The sequence below is a fragment of the Mobula birostris genome, chromosome 20, assembly GCF_030028105.1.
Source record: "Mobula birostris isolate sMobBir1 chromosome 20, sMobBir1.hap1, whole genome shotgun sequence".
NCBI classification, from domain to species: Eukaryota; Metazoa; Chordata; class Chondrichthyes; order Myliobatiformes; family Myliobatidae; genus Mobula; species Mobula birostris.
Genome location: NC_092389.1, coordinates 20,075,905 through 20,092,413, shown reverse-complemented (window position 1 = coordinate 20,092,413; position 16,509 = coordinate 20,075,905). Strand labels below are relative to the sequence as shown.

Below are 16,509 nucleotides of genomic sequence, written 5' to 3'. Positions count from 1 at the left end.
CTTAATAAATTTTAATATCTTTGCACTGCTGCCGCAACACAAGAAGTTTCATATCATATGTCAGTGATGTCTGTCACCAAAGACACTCGCAAATCTCTATAGGTGTACCGTGGAGAGCACTTGAACTGGCCGCATCACTGTCTGTTATGTGGGGGGCTACTGCACAGGATCAGAATAAGCTGCAGAGAGTTGTGAACTCAGTCAGCTCCATCATGGGCACTAGCCTCCCCAGCATCCAGGACATCTTCAAGGAGCAATGCCTCAAAAAGGTGGCATCCATCATTAAGGACGTGCCCCCTTCTCATTGAAACCATCAGGAGGGAGGTACAGAAACCTCAAGGTATACACTCAATGATTCAGGACAAGATTCTTCCTCTCTGCCATTAGATTTCTGAATGGACATTGAACCCATGAATACTATCTCACTACTTTTTTTTTATCTTTTTGCACTACTTATTGTATTTCACGACATAAGTCAGTCACATTAAACCTGATTCTGATTCTGACAGGGGGCAAAGAGTGAGAATAAAAGGAACCTTTACTGGTTGGCTGCTGATGACTAGTGGTGTTCCACAGATTCGGATGACGGAATTGATGGTTTTGTGGCCACGTTTCTGAACAGTGGAGGGGCAGGCAGTGTGAAGAAGCAAACAGGCTACAGAAGGGCTTAGAGAGATTAGCAGAATGAGCAAGGAAGTAGCAGATGTAATACAGTGTTGGGAAGTGTATGGTCATGCACTTTGGTAGAAGAAGTAGAAGCATAGATTATATTCTAAATGGAGAGAAAATTCAAAAATGTGAGGTGCAAAGGGACTTGGGTTTTCTTGTGCGGGATTCCCTAAAGGTTAATTCGCAGGTTGAGTTGGTGATGGGGATGACAAATGTGATGTTAGGATTTATTTCAAGAGAACTAGAATATAAAAACAAGGATTTCATACACTGGTGAGGCCTCACTTGGAGTATTGTGAGCAGTTCTTGGCCCCTTATCGAAGAAGGAATGTGCTGACATTGGAGAGGGTTCACAGGAGTTTCACAAAAATTATTCCGGGATTGAAAGGTTTATCAGATGAAGAGTATATAATGGCTCTGTGCCTGTACTCACTGGAATTTAGAAGAAAGAGGTGGGGGGGAGAATCTCATTGAAAGCTATCGAACGTTGAGGGCCTCAACAGAGTGAATCTGGAGAGGATGTTTCCTATGGAGGGGGAATCAAAGAACAGAGGACACAGCCTTAGGATAGAGGGATGTCCATTTAGAATGGAGATGAGGAGGAACTTTTTTAGCCAGATTGTGGTGAATCTGAGGAATTCAATGCCATAGACGGCTGTGAAGGTCAAGTCATTGGGTACAGTGACATGCAAAAGTTTGGGCACCCCTGGTCAAAATTTCTGTTACTATGAATAGCTAAGCGAGTAAAAGTTGAACTGATTTCCAAAAGGCATAAAGTTAAAGATGACACATTTCTTTAATATTTTAAGCAAGATTACTTTTTTATTTCTATCTTTTACAGTTTCAAAATAACAAAAAAGGAAAAGGGCCTGAAGCAAAAGTTTGGGCACCCTGCATGGTCAGTACTTCATAACACCCCCTTTGGCAAGTATCACAGCTTGTAAACGCTTTTTGTAGCCAGCTAGGAGTCTTTCAATTCTTGTTTGGGGGATTTTCGCCCATTCTTCCTTACGAAAGGCTTCTAGTTCTGTGAAATTCTTGGGCCGTCTTGCTTGCACTGCTCTTTTGAGGTCTATCCACAGATTTTCGATGATGTTTGGGTCGGGAGACTGTGAGGGCCATGGCAAAAGCTTCAGCTTGCGCCTCTTGAGGTAGTCCATTGTGGATTTTGAGGTGTGCTTAGGTTCATTATCCTGTCGTAGAAGCCATCCTCTTTTCATCTTTGGCTTTGCTTCCAGAATTTGTTGGTATTTAATTGAATTCATTCTTCCCTCTACCAGTAAATATTCCCCGAGCCACTGGCTGCAACACAAGCCCAAAGCATGATTGATCCACCCCCATGATTAACAGTTGGAGAGGTGTTCTTTTCATGAAATTCTAGACATCAAGTCATCTTTCACTCGCTTAGCTATTCACAGTAACAGAAATTTTAACCAGGGGTGCCCAAACTTTTGCATACCACTGTATATTTAAGGTAGAGGTTGATAGGTTCTTGTTGAGTCTGAGCATGAAGGGGTATGGGGAGAAGGCAGGAAATTGGGACTGAGAGGGAAATAAATCAGCCATGATGGGCCAAATGGCCTAATTCTGCTGCTATATCTTACATCTGATGGTTTGACCTCCCAAAGTGCAACAAAAAGTCACACTTGCCCAGGTTACATTCAACCTCTCAGTTCCCTGCTTATATCTGTAATTGATCTAATGTAGATCCCATTGTAGTCTTTGATAATCCTTTACACTGTCCAGTTGAGGTAATTACTAGGATCAAATCCCAGTTGAACTGCTTATTCAAACCTTGTAGCTATTTTAGACCTCATCACTCAGAAGCATAAACTGGATGTGCTAAGATCTTTGCAACACACACAAAATGGGAACTGGCCAAAGTTGACTGGAAAGGGACACTAACAGGAAGGACAGCAGAGCAGCAATGACTGGAGTTTCTGTGAAAAATGAGGGAAGTGCAAGACAGATATATTCCAACTAAGGAGAAATTTTCGAATGGAAGAAGGACACTACAGTGGCTGACAAGTGAAGTCAGAGCCAAAGTAAAAGCAAAACAGAGGGCATACAAGGAGCCCAAAGCTAGTGGGAAGATAGAGGATTGGGAAGTTATTAAAAACTTGCAGAAGCAAACTAAGGAGGTCGTTTCGAAGGAGAAGATGAATTATGAAATGAAGCTGATGAGGAATATCAAAGAAGATACTAAAAGCTTTTTTGAGTACATAAAGGGTAAAAGAGAGTTGAGGGTAGATATAGGACCAATAGAAAATGACACTGGAGATATTGTAATGAGAGATGCAGAGATGGCAGAGGAACTGAATGCGTATTTTGCATCAATCTTCACAGTGGAAGACATCTGCAGTATAGCAGACATTCAAGAATGTAAGGGAAGTGAAGTATGTGCAGTGAAAATTATGATTGAGAAGGTGCTCAGGAAGCTTAATGGTCTTGAGGGTAGATAATTCTCCTGGACCTGATGGAATGTACCCTTGGGTTCTGAAGGAAGTAGCTGGAGAGATTGTGGAGGCATTAACAATGATCTTTAAAATATCGATAGATTCTGGCATTGTCCCAGATGACTGGAAAATTGCAAATGTTACTCTGCTATTTAAGAAGGGTGGGAGGCAGCAGAAAGGAAACTATAGACCTGTTTGTCTGACATCAGTAGTTGGGAAGTTGTTGGAATCGATAGTTAGGGATGAGATTACTGAATACCTGGAGGCACATGACAAGATAGGCCAAAGCCAGCATGGTTTCCTGAAAGGAAAATCCTGCCTGACTAACCTACTACAATTTTTTGAGGAAATTACAAGCAGGGTAGACAAAGGAGATGTAGTAGATGTGGTGTACTTGGATTTTCAGAAGGCCTTTGACAAGGTGCTGCACATGAGGCTGCTTAGCAAGATAAGAGCCCATGGAATTACATGGGCGGAGCATTGGCTGGTCGGCAGAAAACAGAGAGTGGGAATAAAGGGGTCCTATTCTGGCTGCCCGCCGGTTACCAGTAGAGTTCCACAGGGGTCAGTGTTGGGACCACTGCTTTTTACGATGTATGTCAATGACTTGGACTGTGGCATTAATGGATTTGTGGCTAAATTTGCCAATGATACAAAGATAGGTGGAGGAGCGGGTAGTGTTGAGGAAACGGAGAGCCTGCAGAGAGACTTAGATAGTTTAGGGGAATGGGCAATAAGTGGCAAGTGCAATACAATGTTGGAAGGTGGTCTGGTTCTGCACTTTGGTGGAAGAAATAAAGGGACAGACTAGGTGGAGAGAGAATTCAAAACACAGACATGCAAAGGGACTTGGGAATCCTTGTGCAAGATACCCTAAAGGTTAACCTCCAGGCTGAGTAGGTGGTGAAGAAGGTGAATGCAATGTCGGTATTCATTTCCAGAGGCATAGAATATAAGAGCAGGGATGTGATGTTGAGGCCCTATAAGGCACTCGTGAGACCATACAGAGTATTGTGTGCAGTTTTGGGCTCCTTATTTTAGAAAGGATATACTGACATTGGAGGGGGTTCAGAGAAGATTCATGAAAATGATTCCAGGAACGAAAGGTTTACCATATGAGGAACATCTGGCAGCTCTTGGGCTGTATTCCTTGGAGTTCAGGAGAATGAAGGGGGGATCTCATAGAAACATTCCAAATATTAAAAGGTCTGAACAGATTAGATATGGCAAAGTTATTTCCCATGGTAGGGGAATCTAGAACAAGAGGGCACGACTTCAGGATTGAAGCATGTCCATTTAGAACAGAGATGCAGAGAAATTACTTTAGTCAGAGGGCGGTAAATCTGTGGAATTTGTTGCCACGAGTGGCTGTGGAGGCCAAGTCATTGGGTGTATTTAAGGCAGAGGTAGATAAGTTCCTGATTAGCCAGAGTATCAAAGGGTAAGGGGAGAAGACAGGGGAATGGAGATGACTGGAAGAATTGGATCAGCCCACAATTGAATGGCAGAGCAGACTCGATAGGCTGAATGGTCTACTTCTGCTCCTATATCTTTTGGTCTTATGGTCTAAAATGCTGGAGAAACTCAGCAGGCCAGGCAGCATCTATGGAAAAGCGTACTGTCGATGTTTTGGGCCAAACCCTTCAGCAGGACTGTATATAACAAAATACAATAAAATCTCCCTATATAATAAAATCTTTATTATATTGGGAGTTCAATATTATGAAATGTTACAGTTCACTAATAACATTATGCTAAATGTTGGCCAGTGTGAATTGCAAAATATCTGTTCTGATAGCTGAAGTTTGGTGAGCAGCACCAGGACTTTGTTTTGTCCTGCAACATATCAATAAAATTGAACTGAGAGACAGTTCAATTTTACAGTAGCCTTTTCACTGCATATTGATCAGCAACTTTAGTTTGAACCAGGGGCCTGACTAAATCAGGATTAAAAGCAGGTCACTGTGGAAACCATTCATAAATGGAGAGTTAGGGGCCTTATGAGTTGTGAAATGTGATGTGTTCTGAGAGGTTCTTTTTGTCTCATTATCATCACTTCTTTCCTGTGTTCCATTTCATCACCATCCTCCCTTTTGTTCTTTCCTGCACTCACAGTTTCACCTGCCTTCATACTTGCCTAAAATCTGTTTTCTGCTTTTGATAACATGTCACCAAATCTGTTTCTCTCTTTAATGATGCTGCCTGACCTGCTGAGTATTTCTGGTACACTCTATTTTATAATGAGTCCCATCGTGTGTGAACAAAGCTGCAAATTTGTTCACAAGATTGGACAAATTGCAAATTAATTAACTGACAAACTGGTTCATATTGCAGAAAAAATTGTTGGCTGGGAATCCTGGGGAATTCTCTTTAAAGTCCCTTGCGGAATTTTACAACTATATGAGCAATTGAATGTTCCGTTAAATCCTTGAGCAGATATTGAGCCTGCAAGTATTGGCTCAGAGACGTTAATGTTACAGACTGAGCCAATCAAAGAATTACTATAATTTGCAGAAAGTGTATTCTCCTGAGAACAAGCATAACACCATCTCTCGACTCGGGTTGAACTGAAAAAGTAAACAAGTACTCAACCAATATATATGCAGCATTATTGATTTTGGGGGATTATTATTCTTCCTCCCTCTGTGAATTATTAAGTATGTTCCACATTGTGTACGGTTACTTACAGACATACTTCTGCATTGACACTCATCTGTGGGTATTCAATCTGATGAGACAATATTCTTTGCATCAAAGTTTGATGGTTAGCTGGCATACAGTTCAATAAAGGCTCATTGAATGATGCAGAAGGACATTTGGCGGAGATAGCTATCTCAAAGTATTCAGACTTGGACTAAAATTGTTGAAGGGTGGATGAATGCTGTGCAGTCTGCAGACATACTGCCCATTTATAAAGGGTCATTAATAACTGATAGGACCTACAAGGACAGAAAGAAACTATTCTGCTCTCGCTCAAGAATTTTCCCCATTTTCATAATCGAGACTGATAGATAACTCCAGTCCTGGCATAGTTGTAGTTGAAGACAGTTTTATTATTGACCAATATGTTACGGTACGCAAGTAACCAGTGGAAAAAGACAGTACTTGGCATTCTAATGAAAGGCAGATTCAAATTTTGATTGAAGTTCCTTTGAGTACTAATAAATGAAATGTTCAAAGATATAAAATGGCTGACATGATGACGAAAGCTAATTGCCAAACAACACGATAATGAGCAGTCAACAACATTTGTGAGCCCACAAGTAAGCAGTGAGATCTAGTAATTAGAAATAAAATATCAATCCAGATCAGAAAAGACATACAGGAACAATTATTTCTTTTGTCATCAAAGGTAAAACTTTCTCCAAATTTTTATTAAATTGGAATATTTTCATGATAAATCTATCTTTGTAGGTCTTAAATGTATACACATTTTTATTTGTCTACTTAGAATTACCTCAAAGCTCTTCATGTACAGATAACACAGCAATTTTAGTGGAAATGTCTGGTGAACAGAATGGGATTAGTGCTGGATTAGTGTGAATGGATGCTTAATGGTCAGTGTTGACTCAGTGGGCTGAAGTGTCTCTAAAACCCGATGATTCCCTGACAACAGATTAAGGTCCAGTGTTTAAGTGTATACCAACCATCCTAGCTATTTTATACACAGAATGATCCCACATTAACATTTAGATTTACAAATATATCCTAGAGGTAATGGGAAGAATATATTTAAAAAACTGCTGAGGAATGCAGTGGATCAAGCAACATCTGTAGTGACAAAGAAGGTTTTGGATCAGATCCCAGCAACAGGAGTGCAGCCTCTTGTGTCTGTAGAATTAATGGGTTACTGTGATGGAAAACGAAATTTAGTCTAAATTCTGGAGTGCAGTGATGAGAATGTATATAGACCTCCTATCTTCAAAACCCACAAACACCTCACCTGCACCATAACAGCCTGACTGATAACATGATCATACTGAATGACGGTGCAGGCTCGAAGGGCCGAATGGCCTACTCCTGCACCTATTTTCTGTGTTTCTATGTTTATGTTTAATCCTCAAGAGCTACATTGAAGTATCAGCCTAGTTTGTACAGTTTCAACCTGGTAATTAATCCACAACCCCTTGACTTCATGCATTCCAACCACTGGCATTTAATGCCGATGGTCAGATTTTTGTGGATCCACCATCAATATGCAAGGAAGTTTTGCTATCATTTGACTTATATTAGGAGTTGGTATGTACTAGGTTAAGTCAATGGATGTGTCAAGTAATTTCCTCTTGTTCCTCTCCTGAGTCCAGTTACTAATAGTCTGAACAAGTTTCAGTTCAGTTGAATACCATACACATCATTAATGGCAGAATTCTCAGTATATAAATATAGAATATACAAACTAGTTAGTATCTGGGCTGACAGAAGTAAAACAATGGTGAAAGTATGGAGGAAGAAAGCCATTCTGAACTGGTTTGCAACTGGATAGGACTCCCATGGTTGAAGATGCTGTGGATGTATTTCAGTTTAATGAAAACTATGTCTGTCCATTATTTTTGATTCCCCTCCCATTGTAAAGTCTGTCTGTTCAAGGATTGGGCACGTCCTAAGGTATCCTATTTATTTCTGGTTAGATGTAATGATATTCAGAATTTGGAATGTTTAATTAATCATTTTGCAGATGCACTCCACCAAACACCTGCGTATTAAGCATATTGCTTGTGTTATTCATTACTCCAGAGACCTGCATTTCCATTTCAACTAGGAAAATAGAGATTCAGTCAATTCCCAGTAGTGTTGACAAACACAGCTGAGGAATAAACAGATTGGTAATGAACAGGTATTATTATATCTTTCTTTAAAGTTGAAACACAATGAAAATATTGCTGTTGACATTGTAATCTTTGATATTTAGTTTAATGGGAAGTCAGGGTCGTCAATATGAAGAACGCTACAAGAGAGTGTTATGAAAGGATGGTAATACATTTAACAGAATAATTTTCCAATGATGAAGGTAATGATTCCAAATGTAGGTTTTCTTCACAGGGATTGGAAGTTTCTAAATTTACCAGCTGTTTAAACTCTCATCTAGTTTGAGCCCGTACCTTCTGACCTAAGGATAGAAAGGGACTTGGCAATCTTCATGCAGAGTTCCCTAAAGGCTAATTTGTGGGTTGAGTCAGTGCGAAGGAAGGCAAATGCAATGTTAGCATTTAGTTTGAGGGGACTAAAATGTAAGAGCAAGGACAAATGCTGGGGCTTTATAAGGCATTGGTCAGACTACACTTGGTGAATTGAGGGCAGCTTTGTGCCCCTTATCAAAGAAAGGATGTATTGGCATTGGATAGGGTCCAGAGGAGGTTCATCAGAATTATCTTGGAAATCAAAGGATTAAAGTATGAAGAGCATTTGATGGCTCTGGACTTGTGCCCTCTGAGAGGGGGATTTCATTGAAACCTATCGAATATTGAAAGGCCTAGGTAGAGTGGATGTGGAGAGGATGTTTCCTATAGTGGGGGAGTCTAGGACCAGAGGGCACTGCCTCAGAATAGAAGGATTTCATTTAGAACAAGGTGAGGAGGAATTTCTTTTGGCAGAGGGTGCTGAATCTGTGCAATTCATTGTGGAGGCCAAGTAATTAGGTATATTTAAAGCGGAGATTGATAGATTTTTTAATTAGTAAGGGCGTCAATGGTTATGGAAACAAGGCAGGAGAATGGGGTTGAAAGGGACAGTTAATCAGCCGAATGGCCTAATTCTGCTCCTATGTCTTATGGTCTTACAGCTCATTGTTAATCTCCTTTTCATACAAACGTAGTAATTAGGACCCATTTTTTCAGGTTAAATGTATAAAAATGTCTCAAAAACAGGAGAATTGGTGAGTTTGAGAAGTTAGACAGTCTGCATGCTGTTCTCTGAATTCACACTTCTCAACATGAGGCTGTCACAACCATGGATTCTGCTGTGGAGTCTGGGCACCCTCACAGGCGGGCAACTGAATGTGGTCGGCAATCACGCTCATGAGTGTAAGCATTTTCCAGCCAATTATGGTTTAATTGAGGTTGTATTTAACTTTCTTACTTTCGTTTCAGTCCTGTTAAGTCTTCACCGAAGCATTGCGGAGGCAATGCTCCCCGCTTATCTCAGTTCAGGTTCCGGGGAAGTAGATTACGATTTAGATTGACACTACAAAGGAGTGGTATTAGTTTTGTATTAAGTTACTTCTTCCGAGCTTCAGTGACAGCATTTGCTTTAGTTTGAGAGTTTCAGTTAGCGGCCCTGTTGGCCCAGAGTTGATTATTTTTTTCCTTTTGTTCCATAGATTTCTGAATAAAACTAAATTAACTGTTCATTCAGCTGCTCTCTCCCTCTACACTTGGGTCAGCACCGAACACCTTGTCAGCAAGACTTGACCATTAAAATGAACCCAGCAGAGAAAGGACAGCTGACGTCAGCCCTGAATTTCATTGTTCAGGTAGGAGAGAAGTTAAAGTCAGTGGAGACTGGGTTGACAGAAGTAGCTCATGCAATTCGGCAACTACTCGCAAAATGGCAAGCCCAGCCCAAACCAAAGTTCATTGGTCAGAAGGAAGTCAAGTAAAACTCAGTGGCGGCTGGGTTGGCGGAAGTGTCTCATGCAGCGTGACGACTACTCTTAGAGTGGCAAGTCCAGTCCGAGCAGGAAGGGCAGGCGTCAGTACTTGCAGCAACGGTTCAGCAACTCACCCCAAAGAGCCAGAATCAGGTGGCATGCAATACTGCTCTCACTACTGCAGTACAGCAGCTCACTGCTGACGGCCAGAATCACCACGCTTGCTGCCATAATTCAGCAGCCTTCAGCCAGGACAGTCCCACTCCTTGCATCTCCCACATCCTCCTCTTTAACAGTCCCGTCAACCTCAACCACTAATGCCCCGACTCCCTTAGTACTTTCTGGATCAGGACAGAGTATTCCCACACCAGGCAAATACTCTGGTGTCCCTGACAGCTGCAGGAACTTTATTACCCAGTCTGAGCTGACTTTCCAAGCCCATTCAGGTCGGTTCAGTGATGATGCACATAAACTGTGTTACATGGTGAATCTCTTCGATAGACTCCCCACTCAGGCTGTCCAACACCCTATGAGAACAAGGTTTCCCCGTAGCCCAGTCTTTCCAACAACAATTCAAAGTTGAGTTCAAGAGATTGTTTGATCTTCCAGTACAGGGTCAGGAGGCTGCCCATCAACTCCTGGACCTGTGCTGAGGGACAATGCAGTAAAGTTCTGCCTGCTTATGGTTGACATGGGATGGGACGAGAGATCCCTCTTCACTACTTTCCAACATGGGCTCAGCACAGGGGTGTGGCATGAGAGCACAGTGCACGACGAAGAGGTCAGCCTGGATGACCTGATAAAATGAATGGAACGAGATTAACGCAGGAGAACAGGTTCCTGCCTCCACTGTGGAACTCCAGGGCACTTCCGGGCATCATGTCCCAAGCATCTGGTAAAAGAGGGAGAATTCTGACAGGTTGATTCTCCCTGCAAGCACCTTCCCCAGATCACCTAATGCTCCCAGCTTCAGGCAATTATTGACTCCAAGGCAGCTGTGAACCTCATATTTATATATATCTGGCTCAAAGATGGAGAGTTCTGACTCAACAATTGTGAGAGACAATTGATGTCAAGGCTCTGGATGGTCAGCCTCTGGGCACCAGCAAGGTCCACCTTTCAAACTCAGTACCTCTCTAACTTGTGCTAGAATGCAACAATAGAGTACAGCTCTCCATATATCCTATTGATTTGCCTGAACTGCTGCTGGTGTTTGTCCTTCCCAGGCTAGTCCGACACAATCCATGGGTTGATTGGTCCCTAAAGATGCTCCAAGAGTGGGGACCAGCATGTCTGTCTATCTGTCTGGGTCCAGCTCAAGCTCCTGATCGTGAATCCCTTCCTGTATCAACTGCTAATGTGCAGCTATCTAGTGTTCCAGCTGAACATGCTGACTTTCTTGAGGTCTTCAGCAAGAGGAAGGTCATCTCCCAGCCTCTACACCAGCCATACGGCTGTGCCATTGACCTCTTACCTGTTCTAGTCCTCCCCGGGGCCGGCTCTTTTCCCTCTCTCATCCTGAAACAGTGGCCATTGAAGAATACATCAAGGAGGCATTGGCCTTCAAAGTTATTCGTCCATCAGCCTCACCAAAAGAAGCAGGCTTCTTTTTTGTGAGCAAGAGGGATGGCAAGCTCTGTCTCTGAATGGATTATCAGCTCCTCACCAACATCATGGTGAAGAAGCATTACCCTCTTCCCCTGCTTGCCTCTGCATTCGTGCATTTCCAGGAAGCAACCATATTCTCCAATATAGATCTGTGCAATGCTTATAACCTGGTTCGTATCCAAGAATGGGATGAGTGGAAGACAGCATTCAACAACTTCACTGACTCCTATGAGTACCTAGCGATGCCATTTAGTCTGGCCAATGCCCCTGCTGTTTTTCAGGCCCTGGTCAATGATGTGCTCAGTGACATGTTGAATCAGTTTGTTTTTGTTGTTTTTGGACGACGTTCATATCTATTCCTACTTTTGCTAGGTACGCATCCAGCATGTCTGAAGGATACTCAGATGGATCCTTGAGAACAAACTTTATGCCAAACCGGAGAAGTGTGAGTTCCACAAAGAGCAGGTGTCGTTCTTGGGTTATATCCTCACACCTGCCAGTGTTCAAATGGACGCATGTAAGGTTCAGGCAGCCACCGAGTGGCTCAAACCATCCATGGTCAAACAGGTGCAGTGCTTCAGTGGGTCTGCAAACTTTTAGTGCCACTTATCAGACTCTTCTATTCCATCGTGGCCCCTGTAAATGCACTCACCAAGAAGACCACTGCAGGATTCCTTGGACAAGTGAACCAGATCAAGCATTCTCAGAACTAAAATGATGCTTCACCACTGCCCCGGTGCTGCAACATCGAGACCTGTTCCGTCCATTCATTTTCAAGGTGGATGCATCAGGTCGGTATTGGAGCTGTACTCTCCCAGAGCTCTTCTATAGATAATCGGCTGCACCCCTGTGCTTTTCTTTCCCGCTGCCTGTCTCCTGCAGAGTGTAACTATGATGTCGGAAACTGAGAACTTCTGGCTATCAAGAAGGCCCTGGAGTCATGATGACACTGGCTGAAGGAGGCAGAGAAACTCCTTCTGGTCATAACACTAGAACCTCTCCTACATTCAGAACCCCAAGAAAATCAACTCCCATCGGGACTGTTCAGCTCTCTTTCTTTATCCAGTTTAATTACACCCTCTCCTAACCTCCTGGCAGCAAGAATTCTAAGGCTGGTGCTCTCTTCCACCAGTTTGACGTCTCTGAGGACAATACTAATCCAGAGCCCATTCTTTCTCACTTGTGCATAGCTGCCCCATGATTTGGTGAGTTAAACCAAATGTGACGGCTGGCCAACAATCGGATCCACATCCAGGTGGGGACCTTCCAACTAGCTACTTGTCCCTGCCACTGTATGCCCCAGCGTGTTGAAGTGGGGTCGCTCTTCCCATCCTGCTGGCCGTTCAGAAATTCAGTGGACTGTGGAATTTACAAAGAGTAGAGAGCTCGTGAAATCGCATCTGCTGTAGACATATTGTGGTGATGGGCAAATTGCAGTGGATCCAGGTCCTTGCTTAGGCAGGAATTGATTCTAACCATGACAAACTCTCGAAGTACTTCATCACAATAGATGTGAGTCCAACTGCAACTGGGCGATAGTCATTGAGATGGCTCATCCTCCTCTTCTTGAGCACTAGTGTGATGGGTTGCCCTTTTGAAGCAGGTGGGAAACTGTGACTGCAGCAATGAGAGATTGAGGATGTCCTTGAACACTCCTGCCATTTGCTAGGCAGAGGTTTTCAGAACCCTACCAGGTACACCATCAGGGTCTGACACCTTGTGAGGGTTCACTCTCTTGAAAGACGTTCTGACGTCGGCCTCCAATATAGAGTTCACAGGGTCACCAGATGCTGTAGGGATTTGCACAGTTGTAATTTTATTCGCCCTTTCAATGTGTAAGGGGGTTTTGTCTTTTATGTTATTGTGTAGGCTAATTAAAATGGCTTCTTTGTTATGTTATACTTGGGAATGCTTCTTTGTTATCGCTGAGAAAGTTCTTGCACTGGGTGTTTGTTTTGGATTATCTACTGATAAGAGGACAAATATACCAATTGGGTTAGTTGTTATGCCTGTGGGGTGTCTGCAAGAGATTGTATGCACGGGGCTTTGGGGGCAGAAGGCGGGAGAGAGAGGCAGAGGATGGACCAGGTGCTGTGATGTCCGCTAACGGGGTCGGACCCCGAGGAGGGCGTTCGGCGAGGAGACGGAGACGGACTCATGTGGAGTGTCTGGTCGACCACTGTTGTTGGTCCCAGGCGGCTGGTCGAGGTGGTCCGAGGGGTCGCAGGGTGAAGAAGAAGGGTCCTGAGCTCCAACTGTTTGTGCACGAAAAGATTGAACTTTGATAAATGTGGCGCCTTTTATTTTCCTTTTATATTTTATTCTCTATTAATTATATAGTTCCAGTAATATCTATAAACAGTAAATTATTTAATCGCATCTGGTGTATTGTCTGTTATTTGGGCGGGGTGGGGTATATCACACAGCATCCACACAAACTAATTACCCAGTTTGGCGGGGCCGAGGGCTGTTTCCCTAGACGACAGCGAGCCCAGTGACCCTGAGGTTGGCCGGGGGGTTACAAATGCATGCATAAAAGACATTGAGCTCATCTGGGAGTGAAACATCACAGTTATTCATGATGTTAGGTTTTGCTTTGTAGGAAGTAATTGTCTGCGAACCATGCCAGAACTGATGTGTATCTGATTCCATCTCTAACCTTAATTGGAATTGTTTATTCGCTCTTAAAATAGCCTTCCATAGGTCATACCTGGACATCTTATATAGTTCTGGATCACTGATCTTGAATGCCACAGATCTAACACTCAGCAGACTATCAGTATCCTGGTTCACACTCAGCTTTTGGTTTGGGCATGTTCAGTATGGTCTCAAAGGCACACCCTCATTCACACAGGTCTTGATGAAGTCGGTGACAACTGTGGCATATTTTTTCAGACTTGAAGGTGAATTCCTGAATATTGCCCAGTCCACTAACTCAAAGCAGTCTTGGAAGCAGTTCTCTTCCTCCTTATACCTTACCTTCTTGGTCCTCACCACCGGTTCTGTGGTCTTTAGACTCTGCCTAGATGCTGGGAGTAGAAGTACAGCCTGGTGATCAGACTTTCCAAAGTGTATGTGTCGGATGGCACAGTAAGCATTCTTAATGGTGGTATAACAGTGGTCAGGTATGTTGGCTCCTCCGGTTCCACAGGTGATATGTTGGTGGTTGTTGTTCAGAGACTTCTTCAAGCTGGCCTGGTTGAAATCCCTCACAATGATTGGGAAGCATCATGGTGCGCAGTTTTGTGCCTACTGATTACAGTGCTTGCCTGACATTGGCCTGAGGCAGAAAGTACACCACTACCTGGGTGATGGCAGAAATCTCCCTTGGCAGATAAAAGGACGACATTTGACCACGACATGTTCCAGGTCAGGTGAGCAGGACTGAGTCAGAACCACTATGTTTGTGCACCACGATGAGTTAACATTAAAACATACTCCAGCTCCTCTACCTTTAAACAACTGAGTTGTCCTGTCTTTACAGAGAATGGTGAAGCTATCGCACTGCAGCGCTGTGTCTGAACTTACCATTTTACTGCGAAGCAAAGGTCATGGCAGTCCCATTGTCCGTCTGGCACCGCAATCTTGCTCTGAGGTGTTCGATTTTATTTTCCAGAGACTGTACATCCACCTGCAGGATAGCTGGGAGTGAAAGTCTCGGCCTCTGCATTCCAATCATACCTGCAGACTGGCGCAACGTCCCCACTTCTATTTTCTTAAAGGGGAACTGCACTCGTGACCCAAGTCTGCCATCTGAGGTTTGTCGCTTTTGAGTATCGATATATTCTTGAACCATCTTAAAACCATGTAGCTTACTGAAGTACCCATGCCTGTGCCCATGCATTTCAGCTGTTGTAGTTATAATCGGAACTATTTGAGGATTTCCATCGGAGGTGTCCGCAAAGAGTTGCTACTTAATGGTATCATCTTACTGGAATCAAAGAGGGACATGCCAGTTACTTCTCCTTTGAACATAAAAGCGATTCCAGTTACCAATCTTGTAAGCATTCTGCAGGTTTCTCGGGATTGGAAAATGGACGTGGACTTGGAAAAAAAGCTTGTGTTTCCCCCAGACATTGCGGCTACAACACTCCGGCTAGACATGGTCCTGTGGTCTACAACAGCCAAGCTGGCATGTGTTGTGGAATTGACAGTACCATGGGAAGATGGTGTCGAAGAAGCTTATGAGAGGAAAAAGACCAAGTACTCTGAACTGGCAACTGAAGCTGCCCAGAATGGCTGGAAGACCAAGATTTTCCCTGTAGAAGTTGGGTGCAGGGGATTTGTTGCTACATCTATTGAAGAAGATGGGGGTGAGGGGTCACTCCCTCCAACAAGCAATCAAGTCCTTGTCAAATGCAGCAGAAGAAAGCAGCAATTGGATTTGGATTAAAAGGAAGGACAACAACTGGCTGCAAGATGAAGAGAGGAGGGTATGGAACTGAGGAGGGTGTATCTGGGACGCCAGGTAGCACCGTTGAGCCCTCTGGAGATGTCGTGGGCTTATCAACGGATTACAATCCCGATTTACCATAGGGATTGAAACATCAAGTCCTAGTAGCTCTACTTCCCCGACCGTGAGATTGCTGTGGGAATCCCTGCTGCCTAACAGTTGGTTCAACGTGATAAGCACACTTAGAAACGGGCCAGGGCTTCTCTGCTGCAGACTCAGAAACAATTTGCCTGGCATGCTGATGGGCTCCGCTGACAGGTAAGGCCCCTTAAGCCAGGGGAGATAGTCTGGTTGGTGTCTAATGATCTATCTTTGAAAGTTGAGAGCTACAAGTTGGCCCCATGCTACTTGTGAAGGCTATCAACAAAGCCTCTTATAGATTGTGCCTACCATCATCAATGAAGATTCACTCAGTATTCCAGGTTTCCCAGCTCAAGCCAGTGACATCCTCCACCCTTGTTCCTGGTAAGGTTCCTCTGCACCTTCTCTAAAGCTTCCTCATCCTTCCTATAATGAGATGACCAGAAATGAGCACAATACTCCACGTGTGGTCTAACCAAAGATTGATAGAGCTGTAACATTACTTCATACCTTTTGAATTTAATCCCTTGACTAATGAAGACCAACACACACCCTAATTTTGAAAAACTGGCAAGCCCACAAGAGAGAGGGTACATGGTGGCTAAATGGAACATTTGTTGAGATGGTTGCCACAGTGAGACAACTAAGCACAAGGC

General features: G+C 43.5%; 1 long non-coding RNA gene across 1 annotated transcript in view; it reads right to left on the bottom strand.

Moving 5' to 3' along the window:
• LOC140185099 (uncharacterized) overlaps window positions 1-14,971 on the bottom strand; it is a 118,006-nt gene extending 103,035 nt beyond the window's left edge. The window contains exon 1 of the long non-coding RNA XR_011882499.1: window positions 14,848-14,971. This is a non-coding gene — a long non-coding RNA (uncharacterized lncRNA). The remainder of the gene's footprint in view (window positions 1-14,847) is intronic.
• Window positions 14,972-16,509: the final 1,538 nt, after the last annotated feature.